Here is a 22,110-nt window from a genome sequence, read left to right on the forward strand (position 1 = left end):
GTCCGGTGCCTCCGATTGGAACTCCGACCTATGAGCTCTATTTGAAACATGGCGTGGGCCCCATCACGTATAATGAAGTGTGGATTCGCTACACTAGAAAGGATGGTGTCCTAAAGTGGCCCCAACTTGGTAGTTATGACTCGGAGATTTTAGATAATCTAGAAGTTAAACTGTTCAAGAAGAAAGCCCGGCCGGCGATGTTTGACTCTTTCCGCCTCTGGCGAAAGGAAGCCAAACAGAAAGAAATTAAATTAGCGAAAAGAAATAAAAAAGAGAGAAGGGCATCTCGATAATGCAGGCTGCTATACAGTTTGAAAGATAATGAAGAAAAACAAGCGAGTGAGCAGTTGCACAGGCAACGTAAAATGGCGATTGATAAGTGTTATCTAGCTTTGCCACCTCATCAGCAAGGTGCAACGAAGGACCTTGAGAAAGATCCTTTGATGTCACATTTGTTGAGTTCGCCACCCCCTTATGTGCAGAGTGCTACAGCACCTCCGCAACCTTTAGTTGTGCAACCTCCGGTTGCTTTGCCTCTTGTTGTCGTACAACCGCCAGCTCCTCTTCAGTTGGCTCCTATTCCTTTGGCGCAGCCTTCTCAAGGGCCGCCAACTTCGCTACCTACTCCGCCTCCAATTCCTACGACTTTGTCTCCTGTACTTGCTACTTCTTCTGTTACTGTTCCTACGTTGGTTCCCTCTCAGTCTGCTTTGTCTCCTGTTCTCTTGTCAACTTCTCCTTCTGTTCGACAGAGAATGACTGATACTGTTACTGGTCTCTTTTCTCCTTTCTTTGGGTCATTGAGTGTGACCCCTGTTTCAGCGCGTAAACAGTTGCGTAGCCAATTGCCTGGTCCCGATGAGCGGGAAGTATTGGATCATTTAGCGCGTAAATGGGTTACCCATTCTTTAAGATATGATTTAGAGTCTGTTATGGATGTCTTCCGTCAATGGGAAGCACCGAAGCAGAGGTATGTTTTTGAGAAGATGTGTACTTTCCTTCGTGAAGAATGGGAAGATGGTGATCTAGGACAGACTCCGTCTGAGTTGTTCTGTGTACAGTCCGAGTTTGCGAAAGGAACTATAGTGGGTTTTGATGTTGAAAGAGCAGTTGCGACATTGTTGTCGTTTAGGAGCGAGTCTCCTTCTCAGTCGTTGTTTGAGCCTGATCCTTCAGTTAGGAGGAAAGTGCGATGTGGAAAGAAGCAATTCAAGCCAATGCTCAAGCTGGTATTGTAGCTGAGCCAGCTCATATTCAGCGTGTTTGGGTACATGTTCCATGGAAGCGAGCTGAAGTTTTGGCCCTTAAGCAGACTTTGCCTGATCCTCGTAAAAATCCTGCGGGGTACTATAAGGAATTATCAAAGACTGCAGATTCATGCGTTATGAATTTAGCTGATATAGACATGTTGTTTGGAAATGTAGTTCCTCAGCCTTTATGGGGATTGATTCGTCATACGGATCATGGGCAAGAGTTAGGTGATACATGGAATAATATTGGTGCCGCAGATGGCCGACAAGTTGGTGGTGCTAAACCTGAGCCTTTAGTTGCAGAACTTCCGAGTAGGATTATTAATTATATGAAAACTTTGATGCCTGCTATGCGTGTAAATTGGGACAAATTGTATGCATGTAAGCAGAAGAAAGACAAAAGTGTGTCTGATTTCTTCACTAGGTTTGAAGAGACGTTTATCGACCATAGTGGTCAGGACATGAGTACGGAAGGTGGTCAACGGTTGTTCGTTGATAAGTTTGTGCATAATTTGCTTCCCGAGTTGTGTACGAAGTTGAAGGATTCTGAGAGTTCATGGGCTGTTTCTTCGTCGGCACAGATATTGGCTACTGCACAGTATTATGAGAATAGGGATAAGGACGAGAAAGATAGAGCCGACAAGAAGACTAAAGAGTTGAAGACGAAGGTTCTTTTGCAGCAAGCGTATCCGCCTCATAGTAGTCAGCGCGATTATCAGCAACCTCAACAGTTTCAGAGAAACTCGCAAAGGTTCGAGTCTTCTCAACAGCGTTTTCCTGTGGGCCCTAATCAGTGTGCGTATTGTAAAGAAGAGGTTCATTTCAAGAATAGTTGTCCGGTTCTGTTACAGCGCGCGAATGGTGCTTCTGGTGTGAGAGGTCGAGGTGTTCAGCAAGCTCCTAGAGGTAGAGGACGTGGTGTGTTGCCCCAGAACGCGCGTTCCTTGTCTCCACAGAATTCGATGAATTGTTTTGATCAGCAGAATGGTGTGTCTGGTAGGACGACTCAGTACTATGCGGACAACTACTGTGTCGAAGGTGAGAATATGGACGGTAATGATTGCTAGGACAGCCATAGACAAAGAGAGGGAGTTGTTTCAGTTCCAGTAGATCAGAGTGAACCTTATATTGAAGTGATTACATCAGGTGTGTCAGAGCCTTTTCTGTTGGATACTGGTGCTGCGAAGAGCTCTATTATGCACTCTAAACTCCCTGGCGCACCTTTGTCTGGCTTGACGAATGTTTCAGTAGGTTTTTCTGGCACCCCGGTTAGTAATCCGATTTCTAGTCCTTTGTCTCTTTCTGTTGGACCTTATGAATTTGAAGCACCCCTTATTCTGACGACAGGTTGTGGTGAGAACTTGTTGGGATTGGATTTGTTGAAAAGATTGTATGCAACGCTACATTGTTCTCCTTCAGGAGTACAGCTTACATTAGGTAAGAGAGTGATCTCTACGATGTATTTATCTAAAGATTGACTTCCAGTAGAATTGTCTTCTCTTCCTGATTCTCTTTGGGCTACTGGTCCTAATGATGTGGGTCTCCTGGAGATTCCACCATATGTTGTGACATTGAAAGCGAATGCTAGATTGCCTCGTATTCCCCAATATCGGATTTCCAGTGATGGTGAAAGAGCACTTTTAGCGATCATCTATGATCTGATTGAGAAAGGTGTGATTGAAGAAACGAGAGGTAATGTGTGCAATAGTCCGGTTTTGCCTATTTTGAAACGTACTGATTCTTCTCAGCCGCCTGTGTACAGATTTGTGATTGATCTCCGCGAGGTGAATAAGATTGTAGTTCCGCAATTCCCAGTTGTGCCATATATCACTGCTTTACTGACTGATTCCAGCTTCTGCTACTTGGTTTTCGGTGATTGATTTGAAGAATGCTTTCTTCAGCATCCCGATTGCCGAGGACAGTAGAGATATTTTTGGTTTCTCTTTAGGAGGCCGAAGTTTCCGGTTCAAGCGCGCTCCTCAAGGCTATTGTGAGAGTCCATTGATCTATAGTCAGGCTTTGAAAACACAGCTTGATACGATTGTCTTACCTGATGGTGCTGCCCTTATCCAGTACGTCGATGATTTGTTAGTTGCTGCTGATAATGAGGAGATTCGTAAAGATGCTATTTTGTCGTTGTTGCGTCATTTGTCTGCTTTCCATCATAAGGTGTCTCTTTCGAAGTTGCAGTATTGTCGACAAGAAGTGACCTACTTAGGTCATCTCTTATCGAAGGAGGGAAGAAGATTGACCCAAGAAAGAATTCAAGCGATTGTGAAAATGAGTGTGCCAATGACACAGAGAGAAGTGCGTGCTTTCCTGGGTATTACTTCGTATTGTAGACAGTGGATCCCGAATTTTTCGCTTCTTGCGAAACCTTTGATAGCTCTTACTGTCAAGGATACCCCGAATCCTCTTCCTTGGACTGATGAATGTCAGTAGAGTTTTTCTGAATTGCGTGATGCGTTGTGTTCGGCTCCTGTGTTGGGTACTCCCGACTACAGTAAGCCTTTTACACTCTATGTCCACGAGAGAGAGGGATGTGCATTGTCAGTTTTGACACAGCAGTTCGGCGATAAGCAACGTCCATGTGCGTATTTCTCGTCGACTTTGGATCCGATAGCTAGAGCGTTGCCGAGTTGTTTGAGAGCTACAGCGGCAGCGGCTGTCTCTATTCGACAGTCTGCTGGTTTGGTGATGGATAATACTTTGATTGTAATGGTTCCACATGCAGTGGATACCTTGTTGAATAGGACCAAGACACAGCACTTAACTAGTGCTCGATTGTCAGGTTATGAGTTGACACTCTTAGCGAGTCATGTGCACATAAAGAGATGCAATACGTTGAATCCAGCTAAGTTGTTGCCGATTTCAGTAGAGACAGATGTTTCTGAACAGCATGATTGTTTTCTTAGGACAGAGGAGGAAACAAAAGGGAAAATAGACCTTAGGGACACTCCTCTTGCGAAGTGTGATGGTACCTTATGGGTGGATGGTTCGTGCTTCACGCTTCCGAATGGTGATACAACTGCGGCATATGCTGTTACGACTTAGCATACGATTGTTGAAGCTGCACGTATCCCACATAATTCAGCTCAAGCAGCAGAGTTGATTGCATTAACAAGAGCGTGTGTGTTGTCAAAAGGGAAACGAGTCACTGTATATACCGACAGCCAGTATGCGTTTGGTGTGGCTCATAGTTTTGGTCGCTTGTGGAAGGAACGTGGGTTCCTCACGTCTCATGGAACGAAGATTCAGCATGGTCAGTTGGTGAATGAACTTCTTGAGTCGCTTACCTTGCCGTTGCAAGTTGCGATCGTGAAATGCAGGGCACATAAGAAGGTTACCGATGACGTTGGTCATGGTAATGCGTTTGCGGATGAAGTTGCGAAAGAAGTGGCGAGGGATGTGATGAGTCGAATATATGTTGCAGGTCCGGCGAGATGGGTTCCAGATAGAAGTATGTGTGAAGATACGATAGAAAGTGTGAAGTCAATTCAAGCTGAAGCTACAGAGAAAGAGTTGAGCGTATGGAGAGAGAGTACGGGTAAATTGGATTCGAATGGTTGTTGGGTTGAGTTGTCAGAGCATCAGCGATGGTTGTTACCCGATGCGTACATACTTGCAGTGGTTACGATGGCGCATGGAATGGCTCATATCAGTGCGAAAGGGATTTGTAAGTTGTTGGCGCCAGTATGGCAAAATGCTGGAATTCCTAAGTGTGCAGAGAATGTGGTCAAGAATTGTATGGTTTGTCTGATGTACAATCCTGGTAAGGGAACTCCAACTTCAGCTGGTCATTTTGCGCCTCCGACGTATCCGTTTGAGGTTTTGCAATTAGATTTTATCCACATGGAGAGATGCAACAACCTGAAATACGTACTCGTGGTTGTTTGTGCCTTTTCGAGATGGGTAGAAGCATATCCCCTGAAAGATAATACTACCTTGTCCACAGCTAAAGCCCTTGTTAAGGAGTTTTTCCCTAGGTATGGTTTGCCGAGAATGGTCTGGAGTGACAATGGGAGTGAATTTGTGGGTCAAGTGATGAAGAGCGTGTGTGATGGTTTAGGTATCCGACAAAAGTTTCATGCTGCAAATCACCCCCAATCTGCAGGTTTAGTTGAGTGCTATAATGGCACCCTTACATTGAAATTGGCCAAGATACAGGCGAGCTCTGGTCTCCAATGGCCCGATGCTTTGCCATTAGCACTTTTGTCAACTAGGATGACTGTACATTCTCGAGTGGGACTTAGTCCATATGAGATCGTTTTTGGTCGCCTGGCAAACATATGGGGAGTGCCGAGGCCGACCAAATTCAGTGAGATTGAACACCCTGTATTGCTTGACTATCTGTATGATTTGACGGCTAAATTGCGTGTCTTACATCAACAGGTTCATGATAGCCTCCCACCCGCGTCTGTGGACCCAGGTCACACCATCAATCCAGGTGACTGGGTGTTAATGCGCAATTTTCAGCGGACCAAGAATGATTAGCCCCTCATCAGGTGTTACTGTCTACAAGGACATCCGTGAAAGTTTTTGGTAAGAAGAATTGGATCCACAGCGTACAATGTAAGAGGGTACCTTTACCTCTGCCGTACGACTAGTGGATCCGTGAAGGTATTGCAGACACCGAGACTGAAAGGTTGCCAAAGTTCACACCGTTTAGCGACGCTGAGTTGGTATGGAGAGGGTCTGAAAAAGAAGACGACAATGTCCTACAAGCAGCTGTGCCTTCACCTCTGAGACTGGGCACCACCGAACCTGAACTGTTATTTCGAAGCCAGACAGAGCTTGGTAAAAACCGTTATGACTTACGGCCTAGAGACAATGAACTAATAAAGAACAAATAATTCCCTTATGATTTTGAGTACTGCACTCTCTCAGCCAAGAAACTGTTTTGACCTATTTTTCTTTTTCGAACCGCCATGCGGGTTCAGCTGTAGGGTCGCGGTGTAAAGACTTGGGGTTGCAGCCGTGTAGACACAAGGTCGACGGTTTTGGTTGGTCTTAGGGCGTTCCCTGGACTGACAGACGCATTCCTTAGCACGGAAGACCCAACCGCCGCGAACAGCATGGTTAGAGGATGGAGTTTTTTGAGTTTGAGAGAGCTGTTGAGAATATGAACTTGAAAATGAAAATGCGTAGTATAATGCATAGCAAATGTTTCCTGATCACATGTATTTTGATGTGCCTTAGTATGGCGTTAGCTTTGGTGGGTGGGATTGTTTTTGCTACCCAATTGACTTCTGCACCCACTTCCCAACCTATGTCTTCTCCTACTGTTACTTCTTTGCATTCTTTTCACCCTTTTCCTGAACATGAGCAGGTTAGAAGATCAGAATTCGTAAACAATTCTTTTGTACAGGTCCTGCATCAACACCAGTTGGTAGTGAACACCACTAATTGTTGGGTGTGTGGTCTTATGCCACATACTACGGATAGAGGTATTCCCTATCTGGTTCTGCCGTTTAGTCAGAGTGGGTCTTTATGGGCTTTCCAGACGATGTTCATTTATGCCATCGAATTCTATACCCTGCGTTCCACGAGAGACAACACATGCAATAGTGCCTTAGTGAAAGGAATAACAGATATGATTAGAGATATCGATACATATGAGACTTTTCCTAAGGATGAGGCGCTAGCTTATATCGGTTGGAACGCGACCGGATATAGTATTACTCTGAGTGAGAAGCAGAGACGGAAGAGGTCACCTCCGATTTGGATAGTACCCCACCGAGGTCATTATTGTCTGCAAGGTAATGGCAAGAATCCAAGAGCTCAGTTAGGGAAGAGTGTTTGTACTCAGACATACGTTTTTGCGTCTCAGTCTTCCCCTCCCTTTTTGGCAGCTAAGGGTATGTATTTTGTTTGCTACAACAGAGCATATACATGGTTGCCCCCTGATTTTTCAGGAACATGGTATGTTGGATATCTGTTGTCTCCTACATATATTGCTGCCGCAGATTACCACAAGACAAGAGTTGTTAGAGGTGTCTTCGATCAGGAAGATACCGCTGGACAAGAAGTGGGAGACTTCTTTAAGGGTTTCCTACCGTTTTGGGGCCCTAAGGTTAACAGTAGAAATCTGCGGCAATTGACAAGAGTGGTTGAGTCCACTGTAAACGAAACTGCTGGTGCCCTTAGTAATTTGACAGCTGAGCTTCAAGCGGATCGCCTTATGACATTACAGAATCGTATGGTTTTAGATGTCATACTTGCGGATCAGGGTGGAGTATGTAAAGGGAGCCAATCAAGTTGCTGCGTTTTCATTCCAGATAATGCTCCGACAGTGTACCAGGCCATTTCCAGGTTACATAAGATCTCCGAGTCAATACATGTGGACGAAGGAGATTGGTCGTTAACTGGATGGTTTTGGGAACTGTTATCCGCTTGGGGATGGAAGATTCTGACGGTCATTGGTGTGGCTTTAGTGATTCTTTTCTCGTGTTGTCTTTGTGTACAGTGTGGTCCCGCCATATGTGGCCTTTGTGCTAATACGTGTGTAAGGAGACCGCCTGTCTCAAGAGACGTACAGAGAGATAGGATGATGCTCCAACAACACCTTGATGAATATTGACATTGATTCAGATATAGACTGAGTGATTGCCTATGTAAGGGCAAAAGGAGGATCTGAGGTTCCGTGAATTCTGAACCTGGGTCATAAAGGTTGGGGTTCTGTTACGAATTTGGTAACAGCGAACCGTAAACAGTGATTTCAGCAAGTATGAGTGTTTTCGTCATGTTACACCGATGGATTCCCTGTGTATTTGAAGATTTTGTTCTGTACCCTCGGGTTCCATTTTGTGCATGGCAGCCATTTTGTGGTTGCCCTCACATAGGCTGATGACTGTGGCCAAACAAGTCTTTTGGACACATACACCTTAGCTTGAGTTTGTGCTGACTTCTGTTTGACCTGAGTGAACTGACCCTGTTGCCTGAAGCTGACCTTGCCAAACCAGTTCTTGCCCTTTAGCTGATCAAGATTAAGGATCAGAGCACAGGACATCGTAAAGTTTTACCACACACAGACATGCCTTATCCTACTTCTATCTGTTTCTGTTTCCTTCTTTATGGTCTATTTATGATGTGGGTTGTGGTCCTTTTTTATTATGGGTTTGTCCGGCTTGTCTAAAGAAGAATGTTTATCTTGAGTTTGTTTAATGATTATTATGGGCTGGACAAACTGAAAAATGGGTTTGTCGTCATGCAATGCTTTTTGTCGTGGAAACATGTGAGTGGTCAAACTGTAAATAAGGAATGTTTGCCTGAAGCACAATTTTTTGTATAAAAAGGGATGGCTTGCTTTGTAAAGTTGAGCAGTCTCCTGAGAACATACACCGTGTTGTACTTCTACGACCTCTGTTACTGGCTGAAGCTAATAAATGTGATCTTTGACGCCACCAAGAAGTATCCCGTGTCTCTGTATTCTAAGACAGCTGAACCCGAAGACTTTGGGCGTGCCCCTGGCGCCGCTGGGTTTAAATCCCGGTTCTTCAGCACACTCTCTCTCACACACTCTCTCTCTCTCTCACACACACACTCTCTCTCTCTCACACACTCTCTCACACACACACTCTCTCTCTCTCACACTCTCTCTCTCTCACACTCTCTCTCTCTCACACTCTCTCTCTCTCACACTCTCTCTCTCTCACACTCTCTTTCTCACACTCTCTCTCAAACTCACACTCTCTCTCAAACTCACACTCTCTTTCTCACACTCTCTCTCTCACACTCTCTCTTTCTCACACAAACTCTCTCTCTCACACTCTCTCTCTCACACTCTCTCTCTCACACTCTCTCTCTCACACTCTCTCTCTCACACTCTCTCTCTCACACTCTCTCTCTCACACTCTCTCTCTCACACTCTCTCTCAAACACTCTCTCTCAAACACTCTCTCTCAAACACTCTCTCTCTCACACTCTCTCACACACTCTCTCTCTCACATTCTCTCTCTCACACACTCCCTCTCTCACACTCTCTCTCTCACACACTCTCTCTCTCACACACTCTCTCTCTCACACACTCTCTCTCACACACACACTCTCTCTCTCACACACACACACACACACACTCTCTCTCTCACTCACAAACGCTCTCACACACACACACACTCTTTCTCTCTCACACTCTCTCACTCACACACACTGCGCACAACATTTGGACAGTTAATGTAGCTCGTAATAATTGGAAGCTGCAGACTTAGACACACATTGAGTTATGCTTCAAAGTGCTTGTTTGCTCACAGAGTCACGCTTAATCTCACTCATGGCACGAATATGAGATTTGACAACACTTTTTTAATCACTCTGAGCACGCACTATAGTTTACCTTGACTTGATGTAATTTCATGTTCTTCATGGGCAGCTGCCCAGTGCTAAACAATGCTGACAGTGCATGGCAAAGTCGTGCTGTCTGAACAAACATATTTTTGGCTACGTTAACCTGTGACCTTGGCAGTATCGTAGCACCCAAATATTCAAAAGAACTTATGTATAGTGAATGGCATGCTCGTCTACCCAATAACTTATAATAGGTGATTTTACTGACTGCCCCTCTCTTGGGTCAAGTGCCCATATGCTAAGCCATCCTAGTAAAGCAATCGGCACAACGTTTTAGAGCAATGTATATGTACATCAAATGGTATGTGTGGTGTCCAACACCCCTTTAGTGATCTTTCACCTCATTATTCTGCATCTCCACGCCAACCCTTCTTTCTCCCCTCTTCTCTCCTTTCTCTTTCCTACCCTCTATCTATCCTCCTTATTACCTTTCCACAGCATCACTCAACACCACAGCATCACTCAGCACCACTCAACGCCACAGAACCACTCAAAGCCACACAACCACTCAACTCCACAGAACCACTCAACTCCACAGAAACACTCAATGCCACAGAACCACTCAACGCCACAGAACCACTCAACGCCACAGAACCACTCAACGCCACAGGGCCACTCAACGCCACAGCACCACTCAACGCCACAGCACCACTCAACGCCACAGCACCACTCAACGCAACAGCATCACTCAGCGCAACAGCATCACTCAGCGCAACAGCATCACTCAGCGCAACAGCATCACTCAGCGCCACAGCATCACTCGGCACAACTGAATGCCACAGCACCCCTCAATGCCACAACACCACTCAACGCCACAGCACCACCCAACGCCACAGAACCACTCAACGCCACAGAACAACTCAACGCCACAGCACCACTCAACACCACAGCACCACTCAACGCCACAGCACCACTCAACGCCACAGCACCACTCAACGCCACAGCACCACTCAACGCCACAGCACCACTCAACGCCACAGCACCACTCAACGCAACAGCACCACTCTACGCAACAGCATCACTCTACGCAACAGCATCACTCTACGCAACAGCATCACTCTACGCAACAGCATCACTCAACGCAACAGCATCACTCAACGCAACAGCATCACTCAAGGCAACAGCATTACTCAACGCAACAGCATCATTCAGCGCCACAGCATCACTCGGCACCACTGAATGCCACAGCACCCCTCAACGCCACAACACCACTCAACGCCACAGCACCACTCAACGCCACAGCACCACTCAACGCCACAACACCACTCAACGCCACAACACCACTCAGCGCACAGCATCACTCAACGCCAAAGCATCACTCAACGCCAAAGCATCACTCAGCACCACTCAACGCCACAGCACCACTCAACGCCACAGCACCACTCAGCGCACAGCATTACTCAACAGCACATCATCACTCAACGCCACAGCATCACTCAGCACCACTCAACGCCACAGCACCACTCAACGCCACAGCACCACTCAACGCCAAAGCATCACTCAACGCCAAAGCATCACTCAACGCCACAGCATCACTCAACGCCACAGCATCACTCAACACCACAGCATCACTCAACACCACAGCATCACTCAACACCACAGCATCACTCAACGCCACAGCATCACTCAACGCCACAGCATCACTCAACGCCACAGCATCACTCAACGCGACAGCATCAATCAATGCCACAGCATCACTCAGCACCACTAAACGCCACAGCATCAATCAGCACCACTGAATGCCACAGCATCAATCAGCACCACTGAAGACCACAGCGTCACTCAGCACCACTGAAGGCCACAGCATCACTCAGCACCACTGAACGCCACAGCATCACTCAGCGCCACTGAACGCAACACCATCACTCGGTGCAACCATTCAACAACAACTGGTTCTAATATGTTCTCTCAATGTTTCAAGCTTTATTACAAATGTCAAAAAAGATGTTAATATTTCACTGCTGTTCTTGGATTTTTATCACAATAAAATACACTGAACATAATCTTCCCAAAAGTTATTTACAAAAGTTTAAGCTATTGCCATTATAAATTACTATAACTTTTATTTAAGTATTAATTATCAAAAAAATAAAAGGTATTGTTATTTGTATTATTAATACATCTAAGTCATGTAAATACAACACATATTCCATTACAAATGCTATAGTATAGGTGTCACGTTTTCAAAAGTTAAAACTTTTGGCATTGTAAATGACAAAGCTATCAATTTCCTATTTTCAAAACCAACACATAAATAAAATATTTGTCATTTACAATACCAATAGCTCAAAATGTCCTAATGCGAGACCTATTGCATTGCAAATGCTTGTTTTTGTGGTGGCAGATACATGCAGAATACACTAAAGAGTAATTCCATGAAAAAACAATCATCACTTTTGTCAAGGCTTCTAGAAATTTCTAGATAGCTGCTTAGATCACCAATACAGATCTTGTAGGACTCACATTTGGCAAACGGAGGTTTATGTATATATTTATTTATGCAGTAATAGGTTAGTACACTGTCCACAAAACACCAGATTTGTCTTCACAACCACTATGCAAATTAGCAATATATACCCAGCTATGTCTTCGTAGTTGTAAAATGTAGTTGAACCTTGCACTGGTAGGCATTCAATTTAACGTGCTACCATAGATATGCTTTCAGAATATTAAATTCGAAATTTACTTTGATTTTGCGTACTTTTGCTGTAAAAATTTGTATTGCCATGTAAATACCTCTTCAATTGCATTCTTGAAAATAAATATTAACCTCTATGAAGTTAAATGTGTATAAATTACATGTAATTTTTTAAAAAAAGAAAACAGTATTGCTCGGGTTTCCGTGCTTTTGGCATTAAACAGACAATGTGTAACCCAGAGATATTTTTAACAGCTCACTTCCCACTCAAATCGTATGAATACAATTGCTTGCAAGGCACTGAACACATGCAAGGGTGTGTTTTAGCAAGATGCTGAGAGCAGATCTTTTTATTTCATGCACTGAGTTCAGATGCTTGAACTAATAAATCTAACGTACGGTTATGCACATATGATGTAATTAATTTGCCCTAAATTCTGATAAATATAAACCAAGAGCTCAAAGAAGGTCCTATAAACTAAAATAATGCTACGTATACAGACTACTTGGTAATCATTGCTGTGCTGTTGCCCAACCAAACCATCTAAACGGAATGTAGCTATAGATTATGGTTGATTTCTGGCCAGTGAAGAAACAAGAAATCATAACATTTGATTAAAGTGGCAGTTTGGCACTTATCATATGGCCGTCAAGTTGAACTGTCAGGGGCAACTTTTGCTGTCACATCAGACTAAAACAACATACCTATACAGAAAAAAGCTTCCAACTGTGTTATACGCTTGATGTAGCTACTCTTAGCAGTGTAAATACATTACACCATTACCACTGTGAGGTACTCAAAAGTACACTGGCATGCAAGGAAATTATGAGGTCCTCCAGCACACCACTGGTTCGCGATCACAAAGTAGGTATGGCAAAATCAGTCACGTGCCTGGCAGACCCTGATGTGTGACTGCCACAGATCTAAAGGGGCAATATCCATGCTGCCCGATAAGCCAGACTCATCTGACAGAATTTAAAAACAAGGTCGCTGCGATTTCAGGACCGTGTACATCCATGCCATGGCAAAGGACGAGACTGCAACTGTTAACCAATGACTACGAGGCAATGAATGATCCATCTGTATTCAAAACGTATCCCAGCCTGTGGCAAACGTATATTTCACTGTTCCCTCGCATGTTATCAATTGCTTTCATAAATTACACAATATTGGGAGGTAAGGACATTTCAGTGACGAGAAGCCAACCAGTTATGTCACAGGAGACGAAAAATAAATAACAGCTGTTCTCTCACGGCACTTCCGCTCTCATGGCAGAGCTGGGCTGCAGGAACTGCTTGTTCCCAGTACACTGTGTGTTGTTTACCACCATACTGTACATACAGTACAGGCTGCTGTTACCTTCTCCTGCAATGGGCAGGTGTCTGTACATTCATGGAAGGTGAACAGCATGCATAGAAGCCCTCAGGAGTTCAAGCACAGCAATGGGAATGGGTGATGCTGCTGGGATTTAACACACAAAGACTAGGAGCTAAATTCCCTGGTGGGAAGGTGGAAATAACAGAAACTAGGCAGCTCGTGCATACACGGAAGACACAATGGATGCTCCTTGTAGCTCTTCAGCCTGGGGTTTAAGAACGTATTTGGGAGGAGGCATAATACATACAACTAGTACTGTCTTAAAATTAGTGTATTATTTCAAATATATACTACACTACACTGAACTCAATGGCAAAAAATGACAAAACACAGACAGTTCCTCAAAACCAGAAAAAGATTAAATATGTGAAAAAAACATTTGTCTCTTCCTGCGGTATAATTCTATTATTACACGTCCCTCGCAACGTCTACCTTCTCTGTTGACAAATGGCCCTAGCCCTTTACCAAGGTGGCAGACAGGTCGCGCCACTGTGCTTGGTTTCTTTTTGAAAAACGCACCGGGCCACTAAGAACTTTGAAATAACAGCGGCTTCATCCCCGAGACAGGGGGCCGCGGGGGGGGGGGGGGCTCGATAACGGCTGAGGGGAGCGGGGCGGTGACAGCGAGGCAGGTGCCGGGGGAGCGCCCCCTTACCGTGGCCGCCGGTCAGCTGGACCCGCGAGCGGGCGGGCAGCAGGCGGAGGGAGTCTGCGGGGTGCCGGTCGAGCTCAGGGCGGAGGGGCGAGGATGTTCCAGCGGCTCGGCCTTTCCCAGGATGCTCGGTGATGCCGCGGCCGACGTGTTTGCTGCCGCCGCTGTGACGCAACAGCGAGCCCGCCTCTGTACTGTAGCCGGTGCTCTGCGGCACGCTCCCCGCGGCGGCGGCCGCTGCTGACGCGGATGGGGCTCCCGAGCGCGAGCCGGGTTCAGAACCAAGCGCGAGCCGGGGTTCAGAACCAAGCGCGAGCCGGGTTCAGAACAAAGCGCGAGCCGGGGTTCAGAACCAGGCGCGAGCCGGGTTCAGAACCAAGCGCGAGCCGGGGTTCAGAACCAAGCGCTGATGCTCAATCAAGCCACAGGTTTTAGATAGCAGCAGGAGCCCTTTTAGTTTTAGGTCTGGTTTTAAACACTTTAAAGTGTCCCATACTCCTATCATTTTTAGGCAGAATATCAGGAAATACTTATTGTATTGAATTGAAGGAGAATTTATACAGCGCAACTTTGCCCGTGGGCGTCAAGGCGCTAGTGATGGTACAGACTGTGCAGGACAGAAAGGAAAGGCGAAGTTACGGCTAGGTCTCCCTGAAACCAGGTCTTTAGAGCCTTACGAAAGAGGGAGTGGGACGACTGTTCCTTAATATCAGCCGGGAGGGTGTTCCGGGTCTTGGGTGCTAGGAAGCGGAAGGCCCTCCCGCCCCATCTGGCTTTGAAGGTTTTGGGAATCACCAGGAATTTTTTTTTGGCAGATCGAAGGACCCTACCAGGAATGTAAGGGGTTAGCAAGGCTTTGAGATCTTCTGATCCGCCGGCATGCAAGGCACGGTGGGTGAGACGCAGAACCTTGAACTCTATCCTGGCCTGTATAGGAAGCCAGTGAAGATCCCTCCTAATGGAGGTTGCTGATGAAAGTCTGGGGGCATCGACGACAAACCGGGCAGCTGCGTTTTGAACCATTTGAAGGCGCTGTACCTGTTGTTTGTTGATACCCAGGTACAGTGCATTACAATAGTCTAACCTTGAGGAGATTAGTGCTATCGTAACAGTTTTCCGGGCCTCTGGGGAAAGATAGTGTACCAGCTTCCTCGGGATTTTAAGAGCTCCACAACAGGTGGAAATCGTCCTGCTGACCTGTTTGTTAAAAGAGAGTTTATTGTCGAAGATGACACCCAGATTTCGAGCGGACTGGGAGGACGTGGGACAGACCCCAAGTACAGAGGGCCACCAGTCCGTTGACCAGATCTCCTCCTTGCCTCCGAAGACCAAGACCTCAGTTTTTTCTCCGTTCAATTCGAGAAAATTCCTGATCATCCAGCCAGCAACTGCTTCCATGCAGTGTCTGAAATTCTGGGCTGTGATGTCGGTGGATTGTGAGAGGGAGACCATAATCTGGGTATCATCGGCATAGGACAGGACTTCCAGCCCGAAGGATCTTACAAGTCTGGCAAGTGGTGTCACATAAATGTTAAAGAGTGTGGGGCTCAGGGAAGACCCCTGAGGAACCCCACACTGCACCGGTTTTGCTGGCGAGAGGAAGTCGCCCAGTTTGACCCTTTGTGCACGACCCTCCAAAAAAGATTTCAATAGGCTAAGCGCCGGCTCATTCACTCCTATCTCCTTAAGACGTTTGACTAGAATAGAAAGAGATAGGGTGTCAAACGCGGCTGTAAGGTCGAGCAGGACCAGCAGGGTAGCCTGGCCATTGTCGACCCTAGCACAGATGTTATTGGTGACAACAGTGAGAGCGGACTCGGTGCTATGAGCCCTGCGAAAGCTGTGTTGGGAGGGGTCAAGAAGACTGGCGTTCTCCAGAAAGACACTCAGATGGTTGTTAAGGTGGGCCTCTAACATTTTTGCGGGGGCAGGAAGTAGCGAAATAGGCCGAAAGTTCTTTAAGATACCGGGATCCAGTGAGGCCTTCTTGAGAAGAGGCTTAACCATGGCCATTTTCCAGGGGGTGGGGAAAACCCCTTCCAGGATTGCCAGATTAATTACTTCAAGGAAAGAAGGAAGAAGAGCATCTCTGCATTCCTTAAGAGTCTTTAGGGGGCAGGGATCCAGGGGGGAATCCAACTTCAGCTTATCCAAATGCAGATTGAGCTGTTCTAGCGTGAGCTGGGGGAAACTGTTAAAATTGCTATGAGATGATTGAACCGAATCCTCTTCCACAAAACGTGGGACAGAGGTAGCTGAAAGTTCTGGTTCACGATTGAGAGCTTCTAGATCTTAATAGATATCAGTTATCTTTACATGAAAGAAAGTGGATATCTGGTCACATAGCTCCTGAGATGCAACCGTGGGATCTGGCGATTGCAGGGCTGATAGGGAATCAACGATATTAAACAGTTCTGGATGACTTAGTACAGAGAAGGTTTTACAGTGAGGCAAAATTGTGCCTGTGTCATTCAGAAACAAATCTTGGTTAACAGGTCCTTTTATTTCTTTAGAATGATGTAATTTGGTGTTTGGGTGCCAACTGGGACACCAAGTACACCAATGGTGGCCATGAATGAACACACTTATGTAATGTCAGAATTATACCAGAGGAGTCTATCACATTGCTATGGATACCCATACTATGGGAAAAAGTACCCCCAATATGCGATGTCCGACATTTTACCAGACTTTGAATGCCTCTGTATGCCAAATATACCCACCAATGTGCCAGGACCACTGTTTTGGGAAGTGTCTTTTGTGCAGATTTATATAGCGCAAACTCGACCCGATGGTATTGGAGAGCTTTACATGAGCTCCGGTTACGTTACACAATACAATAATGTTTTTTTTTTCTTTGGTAGGCACGGGGACATTACGTGATTTGCCCACAATCACAGGGTGGGAGTAGATTGAACATACCAGTATGGGTACGCTAAGCCTCGCCTCCATGTCCTTAATAGAATATAAACTTGCCGTTATGATAGCTAGGACATTTTTCATTCTATGTCAGGACCTGGAGGCAAGGATTAGGCTGGTCCAAAGCTTATCCACCACTCACGATGCCAGATTTGCAACGAGTTTGAAGTAAAACCTCTTGAAGGTAGAGTCCGAGGACCAGTCTGCTGCATTAAGACTGTCTTTGAAGCGCGCTCCCAAAGAAAAGGCTCCTCTTACCAAATTAGCCCCAAACTTGGAGGTATCAATAACGGCTTCCTGCATGGCCTAGCTGACCCATCTGGCAATAGTAGGGAAGGAAACAGCTCTATGCAGTTTCGTAAGGGCAATAAGCAATTGTTGTTCACATTGAGGATGAATGTCCACTGTTATAGATTCATAGGCCTTAATCACCCCAACCACACACAATTTTAGAACATCACGAAAAGACGGGAAATAAGGCCATTTTTTGAATTGCACTTCATTCTTCTAGAAATAAAAAAAGGTTACACCCTCTGGAGTAAACACTCTGCCTGTTAGATCCAGTGCTCTCACATCCAAGCCTTTGCGACAGGACACCAAACACACTAAAGTAGCCAGCTTGGCTGACATCTGTTTTCTTGACATATATTTATTTGAGGGTCATGTCTTAAAAATAGGCTAGACCTTGTTAACATCCCATAATGTCAAATACCTGGGTTCAGGCGGAAAGGATAGCCTGATTCCTCTTAGGAGTTTGCAGACCAATGGATGTTCTCCCACAGGTCGCCCCTCTACTGGTGAGTGACCGGCGGAAATGGTCAATCCAAAGGTATTAATGGACCTGTAAGCTAGCCCCTCCAAGACCAGGGAGGCAAGGAAATAAACTTCAATTCAGAGAACATTATTTACATGGTCGTATTCCCCTGCGACTTCCAGTATATTGGCATGCAACAGGCAAGATACTCATCAGAATCACTGAACATCAGAAGTCAATGCAGTAGTACTCGTATGACTAACAGCTACCTAGAAAAATGCCACAGCAAAAAAAACAATAACTGCAGAAGGAATAACGATGGGTCTGCAAGTTACATACACATGACTGGGCTAAATGATAACCTACCCTAGGCCTAACCCAAGTCTCTGAAATCTGATACATAGCACCATTTTTTTCTCAAAGTAATTATTCCTTTAGACTTTTAAGTAGATACTTAATATGTACATCGTTTAGCGAAGACCTGGTTCGTTATCCACCTAAGTGCTCTGTCCAGTGAAAACATTCTATGGTGCGATTGCACTCCTGAATACAGAGAGATGAGACGATCTTAACCAATTTTCAACTTTATTCATAAATTAACTGTTTACGGCTACTGTATTTTTTACCATTCAGCATTCACAATAAATATTTTCATGGCAAATAATGTTTTCATTTTTATCGTGCTGTACATTTTTCAACAAAAAACAAACAAAACAGAAAAAGACACACAAATGATGGATGGAATGCAGAACAAACACATATTCACCCCAGTCAGGAGAACTAGGTTAAATCCATTGTTCTTTTGCTCACCATGCCACCCCAGTTTAGACACAGCCATATGCAAATCAGTCTTGACCCTGCTCCTCATGAGACCAGTCCAGCCTGAACTGCTAAGCCAGGTCTTCCCTTGATCAGAAACAAGCATCCTGGGACCAGTTTTGTGGTATCACCCCTCATCAGCCAGGCTAGATTGAATCCAGTGACACAGTGAGCCTGGAAACCATGTCTGGGCATACCTGGCACACTTAGGGCAAGAAAGCAAAAGACACACAAATGATGGACGGAATGCGGAACAAGTCAAACATTAACTCTCAGTCGACAGATCTAAGTTAAATCCATTGTTCTTTTGCTCACCATGCGACCCCGGTTCAGACCCATCCATATGCAAATCAGTCTGGACCTTGCTCCTCATGGGAACAGTCCAGCCCGAACTTCCAAGCCAGGTCCTCCTTGGACCAGAAACAAGCATCCTGGGTCTGGTTTCAGGGTATCACCCCATATCAGCTAGGCTAGCTTGAATCCAGTGGCAAGTGAGCTCGGGACCTACATCTGCGCACCTAGGGCAAGAAAGCAAAAGACACACAAATGATGGACGGAATACGGAACAAGTCAAACATTCACCCTCAGTCGAGAGATCTAGGTTAAATCCATTGTTCTTTTGCTCACCATGCCACCCCGGTTCAGACCCATCCATATGCAAATCAGTCTGGACCTTGCTCCTCATGGGAACAGTCCAGCCCGAACTTCCAAGCCAGGTCCTCCTTGGACCAGAAACAAGCATCCTGGGACCGGTTTCGGAGTATCACCCCCTCATCAGCCAGGCAGACTTGAATCCAGTGGCCCAGTCAAGAGATCTGGGTTAAATCCATTGTTCTTTTGCTCACCATGCCATCCTAGTTTAGACCCAGCCGTATGGAATCAGTCTTGACCCAGTTCCTCATGGGAACAGTCCAGCCAGAACTGCAAAGCTAGGGCTTCCCTGGTCCAGAAACAAGCATCATGGGTCTGGTTTTAGGGTATCACCCCATATCAGCTAGGCTAGCTTGAATCCAGTGGCAAGTGAGCTCGGGACCTACACATCTGCGCACCTAGGGCAAGAAAGCAAAAGATACACAAATGATGACCGGAATGCTGAACAAATCAAATATTAATCCCCAGTCAAGAGATATGGGTTAAATCCATCGTCCTTTTGCTCGCCATGCCACCCCTAAGTGGGAAGGGTATGCCCAGGCCTGGGCCTCCTGCTTGCTATGCCACCAGATTCAAGCTAGCCTGGCTAATATGGGGTGATACCCCAAAACCGGTACCCGGATGCTTGTCTCTGGTCCAGGGAGGACCTATCCTGACAGTTCGGGCTGGACTGTTCCCATGGGGTTCAGGGTCAAGATTGATTTGCATATGGCTGGGTCTAAACTAGAATGGCGTAGCTTGCAAAAAAATGTTGGGTTTAACCCAGATCTGTGACTGGGGGGTGAATGTTTGATTTGTTCAGCATTCCGTCCATCATCTGTTCTTTTTGCATTTGTCGCACTGAGTTGGAAGGATATGCCCAGAAATGGGTCCTGTGCTTGCTACACCACCAGATTCAAACTAGCCTGGCTGAGGAGGGGTGGTACCCCAAAACAGGTCCCAGGATGCTTGTTTCTGGTCCAGGGAGGATCTGGCCTGGCAGTTCAGGCTGAAGGGTTCCCATGGAGAGCAGGGTCAAGACGGATTTGCATATGGCTGGGTTTAAACTGGAATGGCATGGTGTGCAAAAAAACAATGGATTTTACCCAGATCTATGACAGCGGGTAAATGTTTGATTTGTTCAGCCTTCCGTCCATCATCAGTTCTTTGTAAATTATTCAATAGCACTTCATGTCACTTGCAGTAGAAAAGTTACATTTGCGTAACAATTTCCGACTCAACAAATTGATCACAACTTGATGCTTTCTTATCAATTGCAATTTCTGGACATACCACTTCAAGACCTAATGCTATCTAAAAATACCCCTACACCCTATTTGGGTGTATTGTTCGACCAGAAAGGATCCTGGGGCCCTCAGATAAGAGCAAAGAGATTGGCCGTAATTAGATCATCTTCAGCACTTTTGGGTTTTGCTGACAAGCTAGGGGCCAGGCCCATGGAAGCCCTCTTAAAAATCTATATGAGTAAACCTGTGGCCATAGCGTTATATGGTTCCCCTTTGTGGGGGTATGTAAATCTCGACCCAATTCAGAGAGCAGAGAATAGATTTATCAGATCCCTGCTCTCTGTACCACAGTCAACCCCAACTTATTCTATTCATAAAGAGGTGGGCCTACCCTATCTGTCAGATACATTGAGTCTAGCCCCCCTGATTCTGTGGTTGAAAATGTGGTTGAATGAAGATCTCCCCTTGAACTATAAAATTCTGCGTGACGTCTTATCCCTGGACAAATATAGTAGTATCCCATGGTTGGCCTATTTAGTTAAAACATTTACAGATCTGGGTCGCCCGGAACTTTTTTCATCCCAAGAGAAAATTAGGGTACAGGATATAGACTTTATAAAAAAGTAATTTAAGGAAAGGCAAGAAGCGCGACGTGAGGAACACGAATTGTTGAAACCAGCGGTAAGGGAACATAGCCTTCTGGTTTGCTCATCTTCACTCGCTCCTTATCTGAGTTTTGTCACATTCCCTTATCACAGGTTTTTATTAACCAAGTTTAGATTTAATTTGCTACATTTTTATTTGGGTTCTTTTAAGAGTTGGCAGAAGCCAGATTTAGCCCCTCCCTGTAGCTGCGACCATTTTTCTGTGCAGGATACAATGCACTTTGTCATGTTCTGCAGTTTGTATCGAGAGCAGAGAAAGAAATATTTGCTCCCTATTTTGAAAGAAGCCGGCTTTACACAGGTGCGACCGGCATTGCTCTTTTTACAACTTTTGTCCAATCCTCGTATTACTTTCTGCATGGCAAATTTCCTGGTAGCCGCTGCTAGGGCGAAAGCAGTTGGCCAAATTTCGCCTTAAAGTTAATAGTTTTACTATGTATTTGTGATATGAAATGTAAAATCTTTTTTTTCTTTTTTACCATGTATATAACTTTTTAAATCGTACACTTAGATGGTTGTCCTCTAGGAAAATGTAGGAATAAGTATTGCATGTAATGGTTTTTATTGTTTTTGTTTCTTTGTATGACTTGGAACAAGTCGAATAAAGATATTCTGACTGACTGACTGACAACTCTAAGAGTAGCAACAATTATGCAAAACTCTCCTCTGTATTGATGCAGCGCACTTTACGTGATATTTAACTTGTGTCTGATTAATGTGAGTGCTCTTTCCTTTTTGGTATTAAGTGTTTATAAAATATATAGGAATCATTGGCAATGTCAATTGATTTGGCTTTATAGGAATTTTGTATGATA

The 22,110-nt window shown here is 45.3% G+C and overlaps 1 protein-coding gene across 1 annotated transcript in view; it reads right to left on the reverse strand.

Annotated features, from left to right (window-relative positions):
* Positions 1–14,452, reverse strand: part of PRKAR1B (protein kinase cAMP-dependent type I regulatory subunit beta) — a 516,439-nt gene extending 501,987 nt beyond the window's left edge. Inside the window, exon 1 of the mRNA XM_086940549.1 lies at positions 14,265–14,452. The gene's annotated coding sequence lies outside the window, so the exon portion shown is untranslated. The remainder of the gene's footprint in view (positions 1–14,264) is intronic.
* Between the last annotated feature and the right edge of the window lie 7,658 nt (positions 14,453–22,110).

This window comes from Lissotriton vulgaris, chromosome 10 (genome assembly GCF_964263255.1).
Source record: "Lissotriton vulgaris chromosome 10, aLisVul1.2, whole genome shotgun sequence".
Classification (NCBI taxonomy): Eukaryota; Metazoa; Chordata; class Amphibia; order Caudata; family Salamandridae; genus Lissotriton; species Lissotriton vulgaris.